We start from the raw sequence: 24,783 nt of genomic DNA on the forward strand, positions 1-24,783 counted from the left end.
AAAAATATCAATATGTAAACATGTTTTATATTTTAAATTAGGAAAATAAACATGCGTTATGGATGTGACAAAAAAAGTTTGCGAATTTACAGTCGACAACAGATTATTTAGAAATTCTGACAGTTAAACTGCACAACCCAAAAGACACAATGCTCATCAAACAGGTATGAGTCGGCTCACTATAGAATTAAAATGATTGATTTTATTTTATTTGACATTTTTGCATTTATGAAGAAAAAGTGTCGTTATGGATGTGACACATTTCCGTTATGGATGTGACAGCTGTGAAATTGCCACTTGTGTGATTTTGGCAAATTAAATATAATAGTTTGAAATACTGACAGATACATTCACGAGTATTTTTACAGTACTGTAAAATACTTGCTAACACAAAAAATGTAAAAACGGTTTGTCTATTTTGCTGAAAACTAAATAATTTTTTATGGCAAGGTTGACATTTGCGTGGAATTGCCCATATATATATATATATATATATATATATATATATATATATATATATATATATATATATATATATATATATATATATTTATGAGTCTACATTTTTAATGTAAACTATTTTATGTTACTTACTTTCTCCCAGACCCATATATATCGAAGCTGATATTTAGCCACACCATATTGAGGTTTCTTAACATCTAGTTTATGATGTGTGTTGTTAGCGGTTGTTAGCCCAACGCTCAACCCCATCCTGGAGGACCAGGACATACACACATACACTACGTACAATTTAGCTTACCCAATTTATAGAATAAAATCGCTGTCATAAATATTTCGTGCATAATTAAAATTCACGCATCTGTAATTATAACAGCGTAAAGGAAAACAGAACGTACTCGTACATTTACAAGGGTACAAATACAAAATCTGCGATTAGAACAGACACAGATACAACATTTTCTTTGTCTGTTTGTATATGACTGATAAATGTACGATGGGTGTACTTTACAAACACGAAATACAGTTTCACCACGGACGCAAAGACCTGATTACGAGTATGAATCAAACTGTTTCATTCGTATCGTAATCAGGTTGTCGTGTCTGTGGTGAAACTGTATTTCGTGTTTTATTCTATACAATTCACCAACAGCACATGTCTTTGGTCTTTGGGGAAAACCGTAGCACCCGGAAGAAACACACAACAACTTGGGGAGAACATGCAAACTCCACACAGAAATGCCAACTAATCCAGCCAAGGCTCAAACCAGCGACATTCTTGCTGTGAGCCGACGTTGCCACTGTGTCACCCATTTTATGTGTTACGTAACATTTTTTAGGTTAATGCATGCCATCCGCTGAAGCGCCATTACAGGGTCTGTCTTGCCCTGAACTCACAGCACTTCAGTGTGCGTCTGTCCAATGTTTCTCATGTGCATGAACCTGCAATCTCAAAGAGCACTCAACAAAAAAAGCTTCAGACAAAAACCTCTCAAAGAGCAATCTCCGTCTTTCTGATGATCAGCCGCTAATCCACATCCATAGTGCAGAGTTCAGAGTTCATGTGTTGCGCAGCTCCTCGTCTGGTCCATTGTCCAGCAAAATACACCTCTGATTCTGACATCTGTGCACATAACACAAATAACACACATATTGCTTGAAAAGAAATGTCACAAGTTACAAATTTCTTGCTGCCCTACATTTTTCTTGTCATCTCAACTTACATCAAACTAACTAGAAACGTAAAGTTAACCTTTGCATAACTTAAAAAATGAGGTTGAAACCTGACGGACTTCCTAAAATAAGTCAAAGAAGCACACTTAAAAATACCCCAACATATAACCCAACTATAGGTTAATATATCACCTTCCCAACTATGGGTTATTTAATTTAACCCAATGCGTTATTTTGATTCATTCATTCATTCATTTTCTTGTCGGCTTAGTCCCTTTATTAATCCGGGGTCGCCACAGCGGAATGAACCGCCAACTTATCCAGCAAGTTTTTACGCAGCGGATGCCCTTCCAGCTGCAACCCATCTCTGGGAAACATCCACACACACATTCACACAAACACTCATACACTACGGACAATTTAGGCTAGGCTAAACTGTCCATAGTGTGTGTGTGTTTGTGTTTACTATAGAGATGGGTTGCAGCTGGCCTAGCCTAAATTGTCCGTAGTGTATGAGTGTTTGTGTGAATCTGTGTGTGTGGATGTTTTCCAGAGATGGGTTGCGGCTGGAAGGGCATCCACTGCGTAAAGACGTGCTGGATAAATTGGTGGTTCATTCCGCTGTGGTGACCCTGGATTAATAAAGGGACTAAGCCGACAAAAAAATGAATGAATGAATGATCTCAATTCAAGTGATGAAAGATTTCGAAATTCCAACAGTAAACAGAGCTACTGTAAGGTCACACCTGCTTCAGGTATATATGCTTCAAAATGATTTAGTTCAAAATATCCATTAAGAAATTAAAAGGAAACCAAAAATAATCAGATGTAATCTTATTTTACTTTTATAAAGTAATTGAAAAGGTAAACTACTAATTACATTTTAAATAGGGTAATTTGTAATCTGTAATCTTACATTTGCAAAGTCACCTCCCCAACACTGATTGTACACTGCTGACACTTTATTTTCACAAAAGTTATATGTTCATATAAATATTAATGCACCATTTTGCTATTATTTCACATGCTTTCTATGCATATACAATCCCTAGCAACTGTCCATAGACTTCCATTGTAAAAGACTGCCATTGACTTAACATTGAGTCAACCTTTATGAGCTCATAACTCTACATCAGACTGTCCTACAGACTAGTCAGGCCTCATTCAACTCAGTCTAGCCAGCAGCCAATCACTGATGACCTTTAGACTTACTAGCCACTCTCTAGCAACTGTTTTATAAATTATGACTAGCTGTTCTAACACATGCTAGTAGTTTTAACATGCTACTGACATGCTAATCTTGCTAGGAGGAACATGCTAATGACATGCTAGTCATGTTAGCACATGCTAATTCATGCCATAATCATGCTAATTCATGCTATAATCATGCTAATTCATGATAGAATCATGCTAACAACATACTAATTCATGCTAGAATCATGCTAAAAACATGCTAATTCATGCTAGTAACATGCTAATTCATGCTAGAATCATGCTAACAACATGCTAATTCATGCTAGATTCATGTTAGTAACATACTAATTCATGCTAGAATCATGCTAACATGCTAATTCATGCTAGTAACATGCTAATTCATGCTAGAATCATGCTAATTCATGCTAGAATCATGCTAACAACATGCTAATTCATGCTAGAATCATGTTAGTAACATGCTAATCCATGCTAGAATCATGCTAGTAACATGCTGATTCATGCTAGAATCATGTTACTAACAAGCTAATTCATGCTAGTAACATGCTAATTCATGCTAGAAACATGCTAATTCATGCTAGAATCATGCTAACAACATGCTAATTCATGCTAGAATCATGCTAACAACATGCTAATTCGTACTAGAATCATGCTAACAACATGCTAATTCATGCTAGAATCATGATAGTGGCATGCTAATTCATGCTAGAATCATGCTAGTAACATGCTAAGTCATACTAGAATCATGCTAGTAACATGCTAATTCATGCTAGAATCATGCCAATTCATGCTAGAATCATGCTACTAACATGCTAATTCATGCTAGAATCATGCTAGTAACATGCTAAGTCATACTAGAATCATGCTAGTAACATGCTAATTCATGCTAGAATCATGCCAATTCATGCTAGAATCATGCTACTAACATGCTAATTCATGCTAGAATCATGCTAGTAATATGCTAATTTATGCTAGAATCGTGCTGATAACATGCTAATTCATGCTAGAATCATGCTAACAACATGTTAATTCAAGCTAGAATCATACTAACATGCTACTTACACTTTAAAAAGTGTTCAAACTTTCAGACTCTGCTTTTCAAGCCACCATAAAGTTTGTTCTCAAACTTTAATATCTAGTTTGTAATCTATAATCTAACATTTCCAAAGTCACCTCCCCAACACTGATTGTACACAACTGACTCTTTATTTTCACAAAAGTTATATGTTCATATAAACATTAATGCACCATTTTCCTATTATTTCACACGCTTTCTATGCATATACAATCCTTTGTTGAACATACATTAAAGCACGCATCAAAATATGATGACTGGAAATTCCCCCAAAATCCATTTCATTTCCTTTTATTTTCTTTTTACAGCCATCCTGGTCATCCAGAATAAAAAAAACAGTAATACATGACACTTTGAAAAGCTCATAATTCTGATGTGTCTCTGTGGAAAAGTGTGACAGACAGAAGTGAAGCCGAACACATGCACTGAGCCAGGGATCTGCTTAAGTCCTGACAATCATCCTGACATGTTTCCAGATGTATCTGTGAGCCACCACTACACACACTGTCTTATTAGCATTCCCCATCACAATCTCTAATCCATTATTTCACAATGCTTAAGTCAGGTAAACACTCACAGAACAATGCACGTCTCTACTTGAGCCATTCATGTCGCACAGCTAAAACACTATTATGTGAGGATTATCCTTTTATCCACAGGACATATTGCTTGCCTTATACTGACACAAAAAGTGTCAGTTGTGGAACTGTAAACTATTTTGTGCCGCATGTATTATGAGTGACCATAGCAGACTGCAAAAATACAATTAAATAGTCGTGTTTGTGAGAGAAAATAGCCTTCGTTTTATCCCTGCACAGACCATTTTGCTTCATAATTTGAGTGTTTATGTATTATTTATTCATTCATTTTCCTTCGGCTTAGTCCCTTTATTCTTCTGGGGTCGCCACAGTGGAGTGAACCGCCAGTATTTACTTGTTTTTAACCTATCATAGCAATGCCCATTATAAAGAATGTATAGGCTGTTAAACATACGTGTTGAGTTTATACCGGTGGATATATATATGGTTTATACCGAAATTTAAACAATGATTAAACTACACATAAAATCAAAACCATATTGATTTTGTTAGCACATTGCTAGATTTGTGGTGAACAATTCATCTGTGCGGGCGACACAGTGACTCAGTGGTTGGCACAGTTGCCTCACAGCAAGAAGGTGGCTGGTTCGAGTCCCGGATGGGCCATTTGGCATTTCTGTGTGGAGTTTGCCCATGTACGCATGGGTTTCCTCCACAGTCCACAGACATGCGCTAGGTAAATTAAATAAACTAAATTGGCTGTTGTGTGTAAGTGTGAATGAGTGTGTATGGATGTTTCCCAGTACTGGGTTGCATCTGGAATGGCATCCGTTATGTAAAATGCTAGATAAGTCGATGGTTCATTCCGCTGTGGCGACCCCTGATGAATAAAGGGACTAAGCTGAAGGTAAAGAAATGAATGAATGAATTCATCTGTGCATGTCATTAAGAAAAAAAAGTTTGTCCTTGTAATCTTTAATTAAAATCTGTAAATGCACTTCCTGTTTGTTTTCAGTTAAATTCTCAGATTACGTCTGTCTGAGTTATTGGGCATGGCTAACATACTTAACCACGCCCCTTCAACTGTCAGTGTTATGACAACAAACAGAAATGGTGAGGAGGTGTCTGTTAGGTTGTAATAACTCTCCCCTTTTCCCAATCTTTCTGAATTAAATGCCTACTTTATGACATCCAATCAGCTCACAGTAGAAAAAAACAAGCCACGCCCATTGTTTTCTCATTTAGTCTCTCTAAAGTCACAACACAAAAAAAAAACAGCCACAGCTTTCGGTTCATGTAGACTTTAAATTGTTTAATAGTCAAGTTTTAACAGGAAAACTACATTACCCATGATGCTGTGCATAAAATCCACCAATCACATTGTCATTTCTTTTAATAAGCAGCAAATTAGGAGTTCATCGATATAAAATAAATAGTAATAAATAGCAAATAAATAGTAAACGGCTTGTTAAAAGAGAATTCTAAAAATAAAGGTCTCGAAATTAATATTAATTGAAACATAAAATGTATTTTATCTTAGCAAGCTGCCATTTTACATATTGATTTTAGTAAATCAAATAAGTTAAGCTAAATAAACTAAAAATAAAACTTACTTAAAACTACTGTATATAGACATATTAAAAAAAATTACCAAAATTGTTAACTACAAGACTTTTTGCTCTGGATTAGACTAGCTAGCACTTGTTTTAGTAGTATTTACATATTATTAGCAATTATTTTCTTGCTTTGATTACTTCTATTGTCCTCACGGATAGTAAGTGGCTCCCAAAATGTAAATGTAAAATAACAATAATACAAAAACAACTGACAGTATAGGTTTGTATTAAAAAAGTGGTCATTTAGTATTTCTCGGAATAATCAGGATTATTAAAAAAGCAATTATATTCTGCATTGTGTGGAAAATACAAAAAAAAAAAAATACTGATTTGTAGGCTTTTTAATTTGTGGATGTATTGATGGGGACCTGAAACAGGATAGAAAAGGGCTAGTTGATCATTTACAACGTATTAAAATAAATCCAATTAAGAAGGGTGTTTATATAAATAGCTTTTAATGTAAAATAAAAAAGTATAGTTTAAAGGTCACCTGGAACAGCAAACTAATTATGTGCTTCACTGATGTCCAGAAATTTCCATTAACGCACAATTCGCAGTTCATTTCAACTAATCTCATATTGTGTTACAATCAACACTGACCAAAGATATCTCTAATGGTTTCCTGCATATAGATAAGCAAGGTTGACATTTTAAAGCCTATATTTATCTTCTCTTGAAAATTGTGAACTAGTCATTAGAGACAGTGAAAAAGCCTAGGTAAAACAGTTATTACAGCACCATTACTGATTGTGTAACTATAGTTCTTATGAATGCTTAGAAATTCTCTCATGTATATAGCTCAGAAAGTGGGACGCCAGAGGAGGAAAGTGCTCTGTCACTCAGATTTCGGGTTGTGGGATGTTATTTCAGCCTGACATCACTTTCAACTGCAGATAAGGAAAGAAATCTCTTCACTTCATGCTCTAATATTCACATCTGCTGCTATTTTAATGACAAATGAATCTCGGCCATGGGTTATTCAGAATTCTTAGTTGTATTATAACTTTCAGATGCACTCAATTTTCTTTTTTAAGAAAGAAGGAAAAGCATATATATATATATATATATATATATATATATATATATATATATATATATATATATATATATATATATATATATATATATATATATATGTATGTATATCACACTAATGCTGAAGTGGTTAAGCATTTTAGAATGACCAAAACAACATACAACATTTGGGATGTTTTACAATGTGATCAGCCTGCTGGTTTATCCATTCACACACATTTTCATCATCACTTGTTCTCCTATGACAAAATCACATGATGTTTTTTAAATGCGCAAACTGGAATTTGTTCTGTAAAAGTGCCTCCATCATCGTTCATGCGCATCTTTTCTTATCAAAGTTTATCCTATTCAGTTTTGCCATGTTTCTTCATGCGCATTTTCAAAATGAGCATAAAAAACGTAGCCCCGTGGGGGCATTGGAGACCGTGATTTACGTGGCCTGAGGTACGTATGGCCGCATTTGGTTCTTTCAAGCAAACTCTATGGGGGGGTGTGACGCCGCTCCTCTTCTTGCTCGCCGGCTAGGCTGACGGCTCGCCTCCTCCGTGTGGAGGGCTTTCCCGTCACAACCAGTTTGTCTGGTTAGCTTGTTGTGTTACATTGGCGGAGTGGAGGCCTAGTGGAGGATGAGGAGCCGGGCAGTGTTCGACAACCGGGTTCAAGTCCGGGGAAAATCGGTTCTAGAAATCAGGTAAGACAAAAAACAGAATCCAAAAAAAAAAGCGAACGAGTTCGTAACGGGGGGAGAATGCGGGGAAATCTGAAAACGCGCTCAAAATCAGACAAGGGCTTTCTTTTTCTGCACTTCTTTCGTAAATCGTAGCTTGGGTTTATAGGAAAGAAGGAGAAGGAGAAAGAGGGTGGCCGGGTCGACAGCGGCCTCCGGTGGCTTTTTACACGAGAACAGCACGCTCGCAAGATGCGTTCGGAGCTCAGCTCTGCCAAAGTGGCTCTGCAGTGAGCATCACTTGGTTTCGAGACACGAAAAAGTTCGCACAGCGCCCTCTCGCTGATTCGCGAAAACAAAAACTGCACAAATTTGTACCTCCTAGAACGTATTTTGCAGTCTCCAGAAACGTCCGCGGGGCAACGCTTCCAGAATGAGCCTGGGTTGAAAATAGATGGATGGAAACGTAGCTATTGTTTTCTTGCACAGAATAACAGCAACTATTAAAAGTGTTTTCAAACGTAAGAGTAAATTACTGCAATCTCCTTAAGTCCTTGCCAAAAAATAAGCAAAGATGGGTGAAGATATGAAAGAGCAGTTTTTAATTAATGGATAAATTGGCATGAGCGGTGATTAATCTGATTGAGGTAAACGTGACATGAACTAATTAGATTTTCAAGACGCTTCTGAACTGCTTCATGTCACGCCAGCACAGCGTAGTGTGAGTGATAAGGTGAAGCTAATTATTCATCGAAATTGAAATCAGTAACAAGTGAACTCATTAATAACATCATCCCTGAAGATGAACAGAAGACCAGTCAAATGGCAGACATCAGAAATGATCAACCAAAAGGGCTCTTATCAGCACGGCAAAGACAGAATAGCTTGAACCCCAAATGAAATAAAAACTTGCACTCTAAAGCTTGTAATGAAAACAAGACCCTGCCTGACTTCATGTAGACAGATTTTTGCAACATACACTCATTTTGAAAACGTAGCCCTATATACATTTCTGGAGATCGTGAATTATGTAGCCAAAAGTATGTATGGCTGCATTTCATCTTTAAATCGAATGCTACCAGTTTGTTAGCTTGTTACCAGTTTGTCCAGTGGCTCGCCATGTACATTAGCAGACTTGAGACGCAGATAGGAGTTGACGACAATGACGGGGTTCGAGTCCGGCGAAGAACGGTTCCAGAAAGCAGGTAAGACTAAAACAGAAGCCAAAAAATAAAATAAACATTTAAATAACAGGGTTAGAATGTGGTAAAATTTAAAAACGTGGTAAAAATCAGACGAGGGCTTTTCTGGATTATTTTTTAAAACTGTTGGTTGGGTTTAGGGAAGTGGAGGGTTTCTGGTCAATTGACGCATTTGAAAACACTATTGGTTGGGTTTACGGAAGGAGGAGGGTGGGTCAGTCATCAGGTCAGTCAGTCGACAGCGGCCACTGGTGGATTTACGCAAGAACAGCAGGCGCGAATGGCACTCATGAGAGATTTGAGGTCTGAAAAAGCTTACACAAAAAAAAAAACATGGCGCCTGGGGCGTATTTGGTGCTCTTCAGAAATGTATGTAGTGGGTGTAATAAGAACTGCTGCTAACCACACCTTAGACCATTACAGGCTTAGTCCCTTTATTAATCTGGGGTCGCCACAGCAGAATGAACCGCCGACTTATCCAGCATATGTTTTACACAGCGTATGTTACAGCAGCAACCCATCACTGGGAAACATCCATACACACTCATAAACTACGGACCATTTAGCCAACCCAATTCACCTGTACGTTTTTGGACTTGTGGGGGAAACCAGAGCACCCCGAGGAAACCCACACAAACACAGGAAGAACAAGCAAACTCCACACAGAAATGCTAACTGACCCAGCTGAGGCTTGAACCAACGACCTTGCTGTGAGGCAAAAGTGCTACCCACTGTGCCACCGTGCAGCCCTAATCCAATCCATATGAAAAGTACAATTTTAAACTAATGATGGCGCTACAGAGTTGATCCTAGAGACCTAGAAGTTTAACAGATTATATTCCTTACCATCACTGTAAGTGCATCAATTTTCATCGTGTTTTTATCATCTACTGTTCATATGTAGGTTGGCCAAATGTTAAAAAAGGATGTGATTTCCATGACATTCATAAAATCAATGCAATTATGTCTCAATTTAGTCTCAGTGTTTCCACTTTGTTCATTCAAACCTAAAAGGTCTTTTTCATTTCATTCAACTCACTAACAGAAGATTTGCTGCGTTTAACACATCATTGTTTGCCGAACAAAGAAAATTGCTTTTGCAAATCCCGTCTGTATGAAGTGGCCTGTCCGGTCAAACATTTCTCACAAGAACAAGCTCTCTATCATTCCAAAGACAACACAGTGAGCCTGTAAGTGCTTGCTTTATTAACACAAAAGCACAGATAGGCAAACTCCACGTTCACTACATGAATTTCCCCAGAGTCCCTGTTTGCTGAAAACACTTCCACGGGGGATTCAACCATCTGCTCAGCACAACAGAACCTGCTTGAAGCTTTCAGAAGTCTTCTGATATGATGAAACCGCAACAAATGATGCCCCTCGTTTTTTTTTATAACTGGAACGAGTGTTTTTTTTTTTTTTAATATATGGGAGGGGATGAGTGTAACCTCCAGAATCCTGTGCATCATTCATGTTATGAGAGAGCTAAACGCCTCATTAGGAGAGGGAGGAGAAAGAGAGAGAGGGCAAAAATGATAATTAAATCTCCTAATGAGTTTTCACAGTGCCTTCGAAGTTGTTTGTAGCTCTCAAAACCTTGTTAAGATTCAAGATGTTTCTTTATGTTCTTGTTATTATTCAGTACGAACTCATTGCAAACAATATGAAACTACACTGCTGCACTGAATATATGTACACGGCATATATTAACACAAATGAATAGTATTTTAGAGGGCATCTTCTATAGACCATGTTAAAATGTATTAATAATAATCATATTCTCAAAATAAAACAGAACACATTGTAATGTACAAAACAGAAAGTTATTAATTTTAAATAAAACATTCAAAGCTTTGTTGCTGTGAGATGCTCAAAACACCCAAACGTAATATATATAAATATTTATAATAACATTCATTTATTTTCCTTTGACTACTTATTCATCAGGGGTCACCATGGTGGAATGAACCACCAACTTATCCAGCATATGTTTTACACAGCGGATGCCCTTCCAGCTGGGAAACTTTCATACGCACACACACTCATACAGTACAGCCAATTTAGTTTACTCATTTCACCTATAGCGCATGTCTTTGGACTGTGGGGGAGCACCCGGAGAAAGCCCACGTCAGCATGAAGAGAACATGCGAACTCCACACAGAAATGCCAACTGGCCCAGCCGGGACTCAAACCATCGACCTTCTTGCTGTGAGGCGACAGTGCTAAACACTGAGCCACCGTGTCACCATCATAACATAATTCATTTTCTTATAACCTTGTTTGATACTATTTTCTGTTTTGTTATTGTCACAGTTTATATCTCCGTTTCTTGTAATGACATGGCAATACGTATTAAATATGACACATTCTACCAGAAACATACATTTTCACTTATACAAATTGTGACGGGTGAAGCAGTGGCGCAGTATGTAGTGCTGTCACCTCACAGCAAGAAGGTCACTGGTTCAAGCCTCGGCTCAGTTGGCGTTTCTGTGTGGAGTTGGCATGTTCTCCCTGCGTTCGCGTGGGTTTGCTCCGGGTGCTTCGGTTTCCCCCACAGTCCAAAGACATGCGGTACAGGTGAATTGGGTAGGCTAAATTATCCATAGTGTGTGTAATTGTGTGTGTGGATGTTTCCCAGAGATGGGTTGCGGCTGGAAGGGCATCCGCTGCGTAAAAACTTGCTGGATAAATTGGTGGTTCATTCCGCTGTGCCGACCCTGGATTAATAAAGGGACTAAGCCGACAAGAAAAATAAATGAAAGAAAATTGTGACAGGGCCTGACCTTTAAGTTTGTCGTCCTCAAAAAAATCGGACTAAAACATCCATAAAATCATACAATTTAATGATAGAACACATCCTTGATCAGTCAGCTTCTCCTCCATCAAATGTCACATCCTCTGAGTCACAGCCTTAATTAAAGGTGTAATGCATGCATTTTAAGTTAAATTTAATACAAATGTAACAGAACTGACAGAAACATGGGGACAATTATAATTTTTTTGTATAATATATTTTTAGTATTTATTTGTAGAATTTATTTATAATAAATAAATATTTTCAATCAGTTGATGTGAACGAAAACAACTTAAACTTTCTGAAGTATTTTTTCCTTAATATCATTTTTAGCATAACAAAACTATTAAAGCTGTATAGCTTCAATTGGGCTGAGGACAAGGACAAAAACAGTGTTACATCTTTAAAGTGTTTTTAATAAAGAAAATTAATCCGAGAACTAAATCAATGACATCCCAGATAGCAAAATATACTCGGGCCAGTTCCGGCTAGATTGTCGCCTGCCGGAGACTAACCCCTCGGCCCAACTTCGGCTGCCGGACTCGGGCCGGATGCCTGTGGACTCACTGCCCGATTCCGGCCCGAATCAAGCGGGCCAGATGCGGCGGCCGTAAGCGAGCCGACGCTGCGCATCCGCGCCGGAATCGGCGCGAGGGTAATGTGCGCTGCGGCCCGGAGCTGGCGCGACTCCGTATTTATACACCTTATAAAACCTTTTGGTATTACATTGGTACTTGATATATGGTATTACAACCATTTGAATTTATATAACAGCAAACACAGGCTATAATGTAAACACAAAGTGTAAGCACTGCGTTTAACCTTTGAATAAAGTGCAAACTGCATACATATTCTGTAACGAAAATAATCAAGACAAATGACAAAATAAATAAATGTTAAACGTTTATTGATTGCATGAAAAAAATAGTACTAAAATTTTATAAATAATTTTGTAGTGCACAAGAATATCAATATAAAAACAATAAAACAACACAATAAAGACACACAGAAAGATTTAAACAAAAAAATCTAAAAATTACACACAAACACGGATGTTTTTAAAACAACCCTGTTTTCCCAATAGACTTGAATTAAAAATTTGTAAAAAACAGCTAAATTTTATATAAACCTAAATATAGAAACCAATTTAAGATATAGCAAGAAACATCTTAAAAATACCAATGACAATCCGTAAAATATCCAAGTCAAACTTGTAAAAAGTACTGCAGAATTCTGAAGAAACATCTTGAAACATTTTTTAATAAAACATTAAAATAATAATAAACAAACAAATATATATATATATATATATATACAAGACATGAGTGAGATGATTATAAATTTCATATATATACACGTCTTGTGCAATTTTATATTTATAATTTTATTTGTATTACGTTTATTAAAAATGTATCAAGATGTTTCTTTACAATTTGGCGCACACACATACATACATACATTCCATACATATATACACACACACACATAAATATATACATATACATATATATATATAAATGCAAATGAAAGAAACAAATTGTTCAAGTATCAGGGAACATCCTAATACACTTAAAATGTTGTTTAAAAATTAAAACAAAATAGTGATGTAGACATTTGACACATTAGCTTTCTCTTCTTTCTTCCTCCATCCCTGTCAGGGGCAAGTTGTAGCTACCTTGTAATGTATTTTTCCACTTCTTTATCAGTGGCGTGGTATGGACATTTGTCCTCACTCCATCTGTGATTAAAAGATAAACAGATAATTAGTAGTGAACAAGTACTAATGTAAAAAAAAAAAAGAAAAAATTAGGAAAAAAGTAGGCTACCTACGAAGCAAAAAAAAAAAAACAATAAAAAAAAAACAAATAAACTTAAAACACTTTGAAATTAGCAAGAGCTTGAACTTACCAGTTTCTTCATTTGTTCGGGCTGCTTCTTTAGTTGATTTTCAAGCTTTTCCAAATCCAATTGGCCAAAGGAAGGTCAAATCTGTTTACATGCGGAATTTCATCACGTCTGTTTTGGTTTTGTGAGAATCAGGCCCAGCTGCTGCTTTATGACGTTGCATGATTTTAAAACTTCAGTCAGTCGTGCTAAAAAAGAAAAATAACAGATTAGTATAAATCAACCTGTAGCTTATTCTCATAAAACTTCTGTAAATACAACAGTGGGTTAGACACTGCTGATATTCTCTAGTTGATCTTTACTTTCTAGCTGCATTAAACCTTAACAAATTTAGTGATGTCTTACAAAAACATCACGAGATGCAATAAGTTCTGTCTTGATCTCAAACTGCACTAGAACAAAGACTGTAAATGTTCATAGGTGTACTGCAGGAGTGTCCAAACTTTTTGGGCCGAGGGCCAGATGCACAAAAACAAACGTTGTCGCGGGCCAAATTTTACATACATCACACAGACATATATATATGTCTGATATGACATGATATATATATACATGATATATATATATATGACATGATATATATATACAGTTGAAGTCAGAATTGTTAGCCCCCCTAAATTATTAGCCACCGTTTATTTTTTCCCCAATTTCTGTTTAACGGAGAGTTAAACATTTTTTCCACACATTTCTAAACATATTAGTTTTAGTAACTCATTTCTAATAACTGATTTATTTTATCTTTGCCATGATGACAGTAAATAATATTTGACTAGATATTTTTAAGACACTTCTATACAGCTTAAAGGTGACATTTAAAGGCTTAACTAGGTTAATCAAGTTAACTAGTCAAGTTAAAGTAATTAGGCAAGTTATTTTATAACAATGGTTTGTTCTGAAGACTTAAGGGGCTAATAATTTTGACCTTAAAATGGTTCATAAAAAAAATTAAACCGCTTTTTATTCTAGCCGAAATAAAACATAAGTCTTTCTCCAAAAGAAAAAATATTATCAGACATACTGTAAAAATGTTCTTGCTCTGTTAAACATCATTTGGGAAATATTTAAAAAAGAAGAAATAAATCAATGAGGGGCTAATAATTCAGACTTCAACTGTGTGTAGATAGACAGACAGACAGACAGATAGATAGATAGATAGATAGATAGATAGATAGATAGATAGATAGATAGATAGATAGATCATAACAAGAACTGCTGCTTAATTGAATGCATGTAATAGCGACACCCGGTGGTTATTTATTGAATTACGTTCATTTTTGTATAGCGGGCCAGATTCTATTGATATTTATAAAAAGCCTCGCGGGCCGCAGTTTGGACACACCTGGTGTACTGGAATGTACAGTATCTGTGCATCTTGATGGTGGTCTTAAGATTTCTGCCATAGTCATTGATGGCGATGTGACTTGTGGTGCTGCATTGATTTCTGAAATCTTCATACCTGCCTTTTATCCAGCCTCTTTGTTCCAAGTAATTTTTCTTCATCACGGTATAGATGTGTCTATACTGTCCCTTAATCAGATACATTTACAAAACAAAACATCACTTTAGTATAGTGCCAGGGCAAAACTCACAGGTTGTAATAGATCAATGACATAATGTTGACAGTATGTGTTTAAAATAATTGCAAACAAACCTGTTCTGTCTTTAGATGTATGACAGGCGATCATCATCCTCATCTGTCTACCAGTCAGAAATCACAGTTGCGTGTGGATGTTTGAGTCGAGCTTCCTCATATGCATCTATAATAAAACATCACATTGTTGTTAACCTCCCGTAAAGAAAAGTTCAAACCCTGAAATACTATCAAAGTTAATTAATGCATATAATACCTATAGTGTAAATAATCAGTACACTGAAGGTTGCACAAGATTTATTCGGAGATTCATGCAGAGTGACAGCCTTATGAATCTGAGACATAGATTTGTAAGATGGTCAAGCACATGCATTATTCTGTACCCATGAAGATTAACCTACCATTGTGAAAAATGTTTGTTGATGATAGCCAATAACAATAAACCATTTCAGCTGTTTGTGAAGCAATTAGTAATGTAATGTCTGAAAAGCTCAATCTATGTTGAAAATGTATCAGCAGTTTACAGCTTATAATGGACTTTTAGCACACAACTATAACATGCCTATTCATGTTCAAAAGAGTGTGCCATTGACTTCTTTGGTCGTGATGTGCTGCAAAATGATCTCACTAACCTTTGTTAAACAAGAACAATGAGACTTAACCAACAAATATTGTTACCCATTCATTTAAATCAGAATTTATCACTGTCAATAACATAAAAAACAAAAAAAAAAACATCAAAATCTGCTTTAAGACGTTCAGTTTTACATTAACTGACCATTACAGCTTGAACAAAAGATATAATTGATTCACATAGGCTAACACATATGAATTTAAGTCCATAGTAATATATTTCTCTCGGATAATTTAAATTTAATAATTTAAGAGAATAGTAAACAGTCGAGTTTCGATCATTTTCGTGACTAACTGCATAAACAAGATAAACAATAATATTTTATTAATCCAAAACGATTCGTTTTTATTTACACATAATCACAGAATTAATACTGTTGGAGAAGTATACGCCTGTACAATGATTTTTTTCAACATCCACGGTACTTTATAATGTTAAATCAGGAAAAAAACACGTTTTGCCAAGTTAGTTAATGGATTCGTCTACAGAAACTTTCTTTAACGCAAAGTTAGCATACACACAAATTCGTTTCATGTTTCTTTAACATAATTAAAATAGTTTTTAGTTACTACACACGTTACAATCTAACATTGTGTAAAAGGAAAAGGAACTTTCAGACGTGTTTGTAACTGTTAGCGTTAGCATACATTAGCTCCAGACGTGTTTCTTAAAGCAAGTTACATTTCGTATCAAACTGTTTTAAATTACTAAACGCTGTTACAACCAAACACCGTGGAAATGTTTTAAGCTCTAAATTCGCTAATTATACAGAACACAAGCAGTAAAAAGCTTACCTTTCTGACCGGACTCCACGTGAAATGTTTGAAAAACCAACCCTTTTCTTCTTGTGATCTTCGTGCCATGGTGGTTGACAACCAGCTTTTTGGAGCATTACCGCCACCGTCTGGATTGGAGTTTGGATCAGGAATTTAGTAACGCATGTGTTTATTATGAAACCAACTTCTGCTTTAAAAAAAAAACAGTCAGCACAGGAGCGTGCTATCTCAAAAATAAGCGAATTTTACATAGTTTTTCTCTAGATGACATGTATAATCTATTTATAAATAATATTGTTTTGTTTGCGTCTAAACATTGCGACCATCCACACTAAATATTCTTTTTTTTTTTTTTTTTTTTTTTTTTGCTATCGTACCATTAATATTTTCTCAAATTATCATTAAACGTGGAGCTAACAGATTACTAGATAAAATAAGAACTTAATCGGTTGCCATCAGCCGAGTCCTTGCCAGAAGCGGCCAGGATATGGTTGACCGGAATCGGGCCAGTGCTTTACAGCCGCATCACAACCGCATGTGCGCGAGCGAGCTGCGGGCCGCACTCGGCCCGGATAACACTCGCCGATGCCGAGTCGGAGCCGGAGGCGCCGAGGGGCAGCCGAGCTCGGGCCGATTACTGCCTGCTATCTGGGATAGAAGTCAACCATCAGTCCATTTTTTTTTGATCATTTTCGGGATGAAATACTTCTTATTTACTGCATTTGTTTTTATTTCATTTTTAATTTTGTATTTGAAATAGGAGCAACAGTGCCATCTAACCTACTGCAAATAAATTACAGCCTATTTTTTTTCTGCGCTAGGTTCACAGATAATAATAAAAGCTAACACAACATGATGCTTTTGAAACCGCTAATATTGTACACACATTCTCCATTTAATCAAAGACACACATTTGGATAAAAAAAAATAGATACTGAATGTCTTCTATGTGTAGCACGTACAGGCTGTTACGAAGGAACGACTCAAACTATTTCTCCTGTTTTCATTGTCATTCAAGACAAATATCAGGCCGTGTCAGGGAAAATGAAAATGGTGATTAAAGCACAGCATGTGTGGAAGAAGCTTTCTAGCCTAATCTCCTTTCATGTTTCACGAAATCTCTGTGTTTTCGGGGGAAATGGCATTCTCTGACCGTCAAATAATACAAAAGAAAAAAAAACACTAGCCTATATTGTTTGACCAGTGGCGTTCAGCTGAAGCGTGACACGACGGAGCTCAAAATATCAAACACTCTCTCAGCATTCAGTCTTAGTGTGACGCAGGACACACACACATACACACGTTTTGTGGTTTACAGGCACTCTCCATTGGCATGATGTATTTTATACAGTAAAAAACGCTCATTACACCCCTCTCACAGAAAACCTGGGGCGAAATCTGAATGTCAAAAGACGGCATTAAGTATAATTTTAAACCGATAGAAATATAAGGAAAACAGCCTTACACTACCTGGCAAAAGTCTTGTCGCATATCCAAGTTTTACAAAGAACAAATAATGACTTCAAGTTGATCATTTGGTATCAGAAGTGGCTCATATGAAAGTCAAGGGCCTCTAGATTACACTTATTTTACTGAAATAAAATATGATCATGCCTTGATTTTTAACTCTTTAAGACAGTAAGGTCTGACTTTGCTTAAACAAGTCTTGTCACTGAACAGAAATAATGTCCAGTATAGAATATAAAGTATAAATAAAGTAATCTAAAAATCTCTGAAAGCGTTTTGCAGGACTCCCAGATTCATCAGGATTATTTGGTTTCATCTTTAAGGCCCCCTCAACTTACTCCAGACATGCTCAATAATGTTTATGTTTGGTGACTGAACTGGCCAATCCTGGAGCACCATGACCTTCTTTGCTTTCAGGAATTTTGATGTGGAGGCTGAAGTATGAGAAGGAGCGCTATCCTGCTGAAGAATTTGCCCTGTAATGTAATAAACAGCACAAATGATACCTCAGGCTGTTGATGTTGCCGTCCACTCTGCAGATCTCTCAAAGATATAGATATAGATATCTTTGGACTGTAAAGGAAACCGGAGCACCGGGAGGAAACCCACACCAACATGGGGAGAACAAGCAAACTCCACACAGAAATGCCAACTGACCCAGCCGGGACTCGAAACAGCAACCTTCTTGCTGTAGTTTGTCTACCCACTGCACCCCAGTGTCACTGTTTTTTGATTAACTTTCATAAATAATACAATTTAAAAAGAAATATTTTAAAAACAAAGACACAGTTCACGTAATATAATTAACTGAGACTGTAGGTCAGCTTGACCAAACAATGCATTTGTGTTTTCCCCCTGCTGTCAGGAGCTGTGAAAAAACAGAAATCCTTCAGCGTAATGAAATGTAGCCTAATGTGGTCCAGATCTGCCAAAATGTGAGAAATTATAGACCAAATCACAATGTCATAAGCTTGCTTCTGCTACAGGCCTCTAACAGGTATTCATCTGAGTTATTTCACAAGTTAGAGTCAGATGAATGAGCCCAGAGCAGCTTGATAAGAACATAGTTGTTCATAATTCAAAATGACTCGATCCATTACAGGATATTAAAGCTGTGCGTCATCGTTTAACGCAATCATTACATAAAAGTGATGGAATTGTCTAAAATGGCAATCTCTGAGGTGCTGTCTGAAATGAGATTAGCCATAGAAATGTCACACACATCTCATTCAGAATATCCTCATTGAGTGTTGCTGTTTAAATGTTGCAATCACTGATCCAACCAACATAGTTCACAAAGCAAAACAAAGATTAATGACTTTTCAGCAAAGATATAGAGCATTCAAACACAATTGTTTCTCTTGTATTAAAAAAACTTAAGCAGCATCTGTCAGAGAGCCTGATACTGCACTGCTGCTGAATTATGTTTGTCTCTCTTATGTGTGTAGTTCATCCTACAGACGAATTACCATGTTTGTAAACATTCAGGATTCGCGCGTAACGAGGTTGCAGAAAAAAACCTGGGAGTGCTAGCATTTACAGGAAGGGAATGACATCTGATGCGGTACAGAGTTTGTTGTTGTCTTAAAAATAAGTTATATTGATATTATATATATTATTTCCATAATGCTTTCAGCATATTATAACAGGTTGTCACCCAGTGATAAGCAGTTATTCTACAAAATTAACGTTAAAGTGAGCGGCGTTCATCTGACAGGCACATTTGCGATAGCACACTCCCAATGGTTGTTGGATAAGACGAAATGGCCAAGCATCCAATCCAAAATATACAACTATCTCAGTGAAACTCCAAGTGATTTTACAAGAGAGAAGTTAAAGGCCTACAAGTCTTTGGATGCCAACAATGTTGTTCTGTGTGGTCATGTGCAAGAAATAATGTTCCAAGATTACCAGATTCAATACTATGTAGTGGGACCGTAAGCAGGATAATTTTGGGGCCCTACCTTGCTCTAAATAGTGAAGTATTGCCATTGCAATTCAGCTTATTTGCTTTATTGCTTATTAAATACAATCAATGAAACAGAAAGGTCAAGCCTGATTTATTCTACTTAACTGTCTGAATGGTTAATACATCTTAAAACAGCACTGTTTGTGTCAACTAGCAGCTGTAAAAATGACGAATTGAACAATCTTTAATAAAAGAACCAGTGATTCCTACTTTGTGTCCTTCTGGAGTGTTTAAAACCCATTTTATTATTGAGCAAACAGATTGAAGATGCTATAATAAGATCGTAGATTGTTTTTTTTTTTTTTTTTTGATCCCAAAAGCTAAAACTCTGCAATTAAACGAAACAATAATTAATTAAATGCAGTACTTAGTAATAAAAATATACATCCTTAACTCATTAGAAAAAAATTACATTAATGAAAAAATTGATCCATAAATAATCAAATCAATAAGCAAATAATATAAATTAAATATGAAAAATATTAATATTAAAAACATAGGAAAAAGGGAAGCAACAAATACTGGGTTAATATTACTACCTAGACACACACACTTTACCATTCCCTTCAGTCTCCTTCCCTGTTCCTTAATTCAATTAGGACAGAACTTTTATAAACATATCTCAGGGAAAAAATATTACCAGTGTGCAAAATACTATTAATATACTATTGGTCTGTAAAACCAGGAAAAAATTAAACATTTCAATAAGTAGACAACGTTTATTGATCTGTAATTGCCTATTTTCGATAACTGTGCTGTTAGATTGGCATCCTCATTAGCACTTAAAGCGATGCTAAAATAATTGAGTGCTGGTCTCTTGCCATTTTTCTACGTCTGAAGAAAAACGTTTGGTTTAATTTTAGCGGTCCAATTTCCAAAATTAATCAGGTATATAATGGGGCAGGCAATGAAGCAAAGGCCATGGTGGCTGTGTCTGTTCATGGAGTCACGTTTTTGTGGTGACCGGTCGGTCTTGCAGCTTACCTTGGAAGAGCAAACTCAAACTGCGAGAACACAAAACGCATATAAGACATGAGATGCTGCGAGCTTCCTGTTGACCACATGACCTTCACACAAAAACAATTTAAACTTTAATGAAACTGTCATGTTGTCTTTAAAATGAAAAGTTGTAAACATTTAAATACTAAAGCACTATCTATGAAAACAATTGTAAAATGCAAATAAAGGCTGTGGTGGCCCCCTAGTGGCGGCGGGACCCTAAACAGCTAAGTTCGCTTAAAGCAGGGGTGTCCAAACTCGGTCCTGGAGGGGCAGTGTCCAGGAGAGTTTAGCTCCAACCCTAATCAAACACACCTGAAGCAACCAATTAAACTTACTAGATTTACTAAAAGCTTTCTGGCAGGTGCGTTGAAGAAAGTTAGTGCAAAACTCAGCAGGACACAAATATACCCTTTTTAAAAGACACCGTCCCAGTCATATCATTTCAACCTCTTTTAAAACTGAGTGTAGTGTAGCATTACAATAGCTGCCTCCAAAAATCACACAAAAATTTAAGCTTTCATTTCAGCAATAAGGTGACATGGTAGCTCAGTGGTTATTGTCGCATCACAGCAAGAAGGTCGCTGGTTCGAGCCATGGATGGGTCAGATGGCGTTTCTATGCGGAGTTTGCTTGATTTCGCCGTGTTCGCGTACTCCTCAGTCTAAATACATGCGCTAGGTGAAATGAATAAACTAAATTGGCCGTATGAGTGTGTATGAATGTTTCAGCACTGGGTTGCAGATGAAAGGGCATCCGCTGTGTTAAACATAAGATAGGTTGGCGGTTCATTTTGCTGTGGCGACCCCTGATGAATAAAGGAACTAAAGCTGAAGAAAAATGAATCGATGAATTTCAGCAATGTGTGCAGAATTCTCAAAAATACTTGAATTGAGTTCAGTTGACCGGAAGAGGGCGCTGTTCTCTCATTCATTGAATTTGAGACCCAACAAGATTAAAGATGCAGAGACAAAAGTGTTGTTTTCTGACAAAATCTGCTTAATTAAACAGCGTTGAAGCCTAGTAAACTCTTATTATTATGCTGCGATTTAAAATTAATTACAAAGTACAGGTTGAATCTAATTAAAACGGTTTATTAATTAACTTTTTGTCATCTAAACTCACCTAACCCATGTCTGAACAACTGCTATAAAACTGAGAAGAATGCACACATATATTTACTGAACAAAAAGACACTTTCATCTAGTCTGTTTTTCTTCCAGAGTTCAGACTGTTAACTTGAATGACTCATTTTTCTGTTTTCGAGCTGGTCTGGTGAAGTCGTTTGGGATCGCTTGAGAACAGGGGGAGGTGCTGCTGAAATACCTCAGGTTTCTCAGTTTTGTTCCAGGACCATTGGATGAACACTTTTGCTTCCACATGCATTTAATGGCTGAGTTCGTTCAACAATATGGCGGTGATCATGACTTAATAAACCTTTAGGCCTGGTTTCACAAAAATGGTTTAGGCTAGCCGGATCTCAAATAGGTAATTAAAGTCATTTTTAGAAATTTGCCTTTAAACAATCCTGGTGTCCGTCTTGAGACAAAACAAAGACACTTATATTTTTAGATCAATCAGTTTGTTTCAGTTGAAACAGCTCAGATATTTTAGTCTCTAACTAGGTTTAATCCTTCTCTGCTAAACCAGGTGATATACTTAAGAGGATAGACACATCTGTTTGAGTTCTCTTTTCTGTTAAACACAGAAGATGTTGAAAATGCTAAAAACCTGTAACCATTGGCTTCTATAGCATTTATTTTTCCCACTATGTAAGTCAAGAGCTACAGGTTGGCAATTTTGTTCACATAACTTTTTATTTTAATAAATAAATTAATAATATCGTAAAAACTCAAAGGATTGGAATTTGAGAGTAGGCATGGGCCCATATAACTTTCTAACTGTATGATAACCTTGGATAAAAATATCAAGTATTACGGTATTGTGATAACAAAATTAAAAATATATTCTTTTTAATTGTCTGGGTAAAAAACAACAACTTTTTCCTCTTATGTAGAATCAGTAAACAGATCAGACTAAATAATTAAAATAAATCATTGACTTCTGCACTCTTCTTTAGTTCCAAAAACACAGATTTATTTACAATTTAAAATGGCATATCTTTTCTGCAGGAGATACAGTTGTCCTAAAAAAAAAGGTAAACAAAAAATCTTGCACATACCCTAGAAACGGTTTTACAGAAATTGTTGGCGGTTTTAAAACCTTGACTTTTCCAAACCGCAGTATACCTTGAATCTTATCTAATCTAAAATGGTTATCGTCCCATGGCTCCTTGAGAGTGAATAAATGTCATTTTGGGTCAACTATCCCTTTAACATCTCCTAAAACAAACCTTTTAAATGGAATTGGTTTAAACTCGGGTGTCTTTACAAGAACTGAAATGAGCTTGTTTTAAGTATAGTCGATGAACTACGGCTAGTCTTTATTAAACTTCATACAACAGAAAGCTGCTCACACAAAAATGAACACATAAGGTTAATTCACTCACCCTCAGGTTAATGTAGGTTACTTTTTTGTAGCTGAAACTGTGGCCCTTTTAGGTGATTCTTAAAATGCAAGTCAGTGTCTACCTTCATTTTGACAGTCACAAAAAACAAACACAAGCACAACAAGATGAATACTCCTGACGACACACTGAGGTCTAATGGAGTGAAGAATCTGCATGGCTTACATCCGAGGTCACCAACCCTGTTCCTGAAGAGCCTTTCTGCAGATTTCAGTTGCCACCCTGACCAAACACACCTGTCTGTAATTATCAAGTGCTGCTTCAGGTCCTAATTAATCGGCTCATGTGCGTTTGATCAGGGTAGGATCTGAATTCTGTATGAAGGTAGCTCTCCAGGAACAGGGTTGGTGACCCCTGACTTACATTATTAATTTAGAGTGCAAACTTCTTACTGCAGGACATACAGTACTCACACTTGAACTTACCCACTTGGTTTCCTTTGAACGTGTGTGTTGTATTGTTCATAAACATTGTACTGGTGCTTATAGATGTTGCAGATTATATAAAAACAGTCAGATCTTATGTGCCTTCGCACACACGATTATGCAATTCAGTCTTACAATCCAAATGAAGGTGCTCAGAATTGTTTGCAAGTTTATAGTAGCGGCTTTCGCACCGGAGGAACTTTTTCAGTTCCTACAAACTATTGTAGTAAGTACCTGCTTATTATCATGTTTAATGACTTTAAAGCTCCGGTCACACTAGAGTTTGATAATGTGAAATTCTGTCGTGCGGCTCTGCGAAAAGGGGCGGGAATAAACAAGATTATTAGGCATTAAAAAAAGCGAGCGATGGCTCCATGTTTTAAAGTTCTGTCCATATAGGTCACGTTCCTTGATTGGTCTCACGCAGTCAAGTGATGCGATTTCGCTGGTCAGAGTTCACTAAGCTTGAACTTTGCACCGAAGCAACCTGCGAAACTTGGCGCATGACCTTGCGTTTCCGGTCTGACGCATTTGCGTGCTTATGAATTGAAGTCTATGGGGAGAAAAGCCCAGTGTGACCGCAGCTTTAGGCAGAGGTGGGCAAACTCGGTCCTGGAGGGCCGGTGTCCTGCACAGTTTAGCTTCAACTCTAATCATACACACTTGCTTATAAATTTCTAGTGATCTTGAAGACACTGATTAGCATGTTCAGTTG

General features: G+C 36.6%; 2 long non-coding RNA genes across 3 annotated transcripts; both read right to left on the reverse strand.

The window, feature by feature from the left end:
* Window positions 1-1,447: 1,447 nt before the first annotated feature.
* On the reverse strand, window positions 1,448-23,762 carry LOC148679832 (uncharacterized). The gene is made up of 3 exons (XR_015517169.1): window positions 23,626-23,762; window positions 8,875-8,987; window positions 1,448-1,582 (listed from the first exon to the last, which is right to left on the reverse strand). It is a non-coding gene; the product is annotated as an uncharacterized LOC148679832 (long non-coding RNA).
* On the reverse strand, window positions 12,666-16,754 carry LOC148679833 (uncharacterized). 2 transcript variants are annotated; one of them, XR_015945445.1, is made up of 5 exons: window positions 16,700-16,754; window positions 15,332-15,437; window positions 15,141-15,207; window positions 13,684-13,868; window positions 12,666-13,513 (listed from the first exon to the last, which is right to left on the reverse strand). It is a non-coding gene; the product is annotated as an uncharacterized LOC148679833 (long non-coding RNA). The 2 variants fall into 2 exon arrangements; XR_015945444.1 differs by having other exon boundaries at window positions 15,137-15,207.
* Window positions 23,763-24,783: the final 1,021 nt, after the last annotated feature.

This window comes from Danio rerio, chromosome 19, assembly GCF_052040795.2.
Source record: "Danio rerio strain M-AB ecotype USA chromosome 19, GRCz13ab, whole genome shotgun sequence".
In the NCBI taxonomy this organism is placed as follows: Eukaryota; Metazoa; Chordata; class Actinopteri; order Cypriniformes; family Danionidae; genus Danio; species Danio rerio.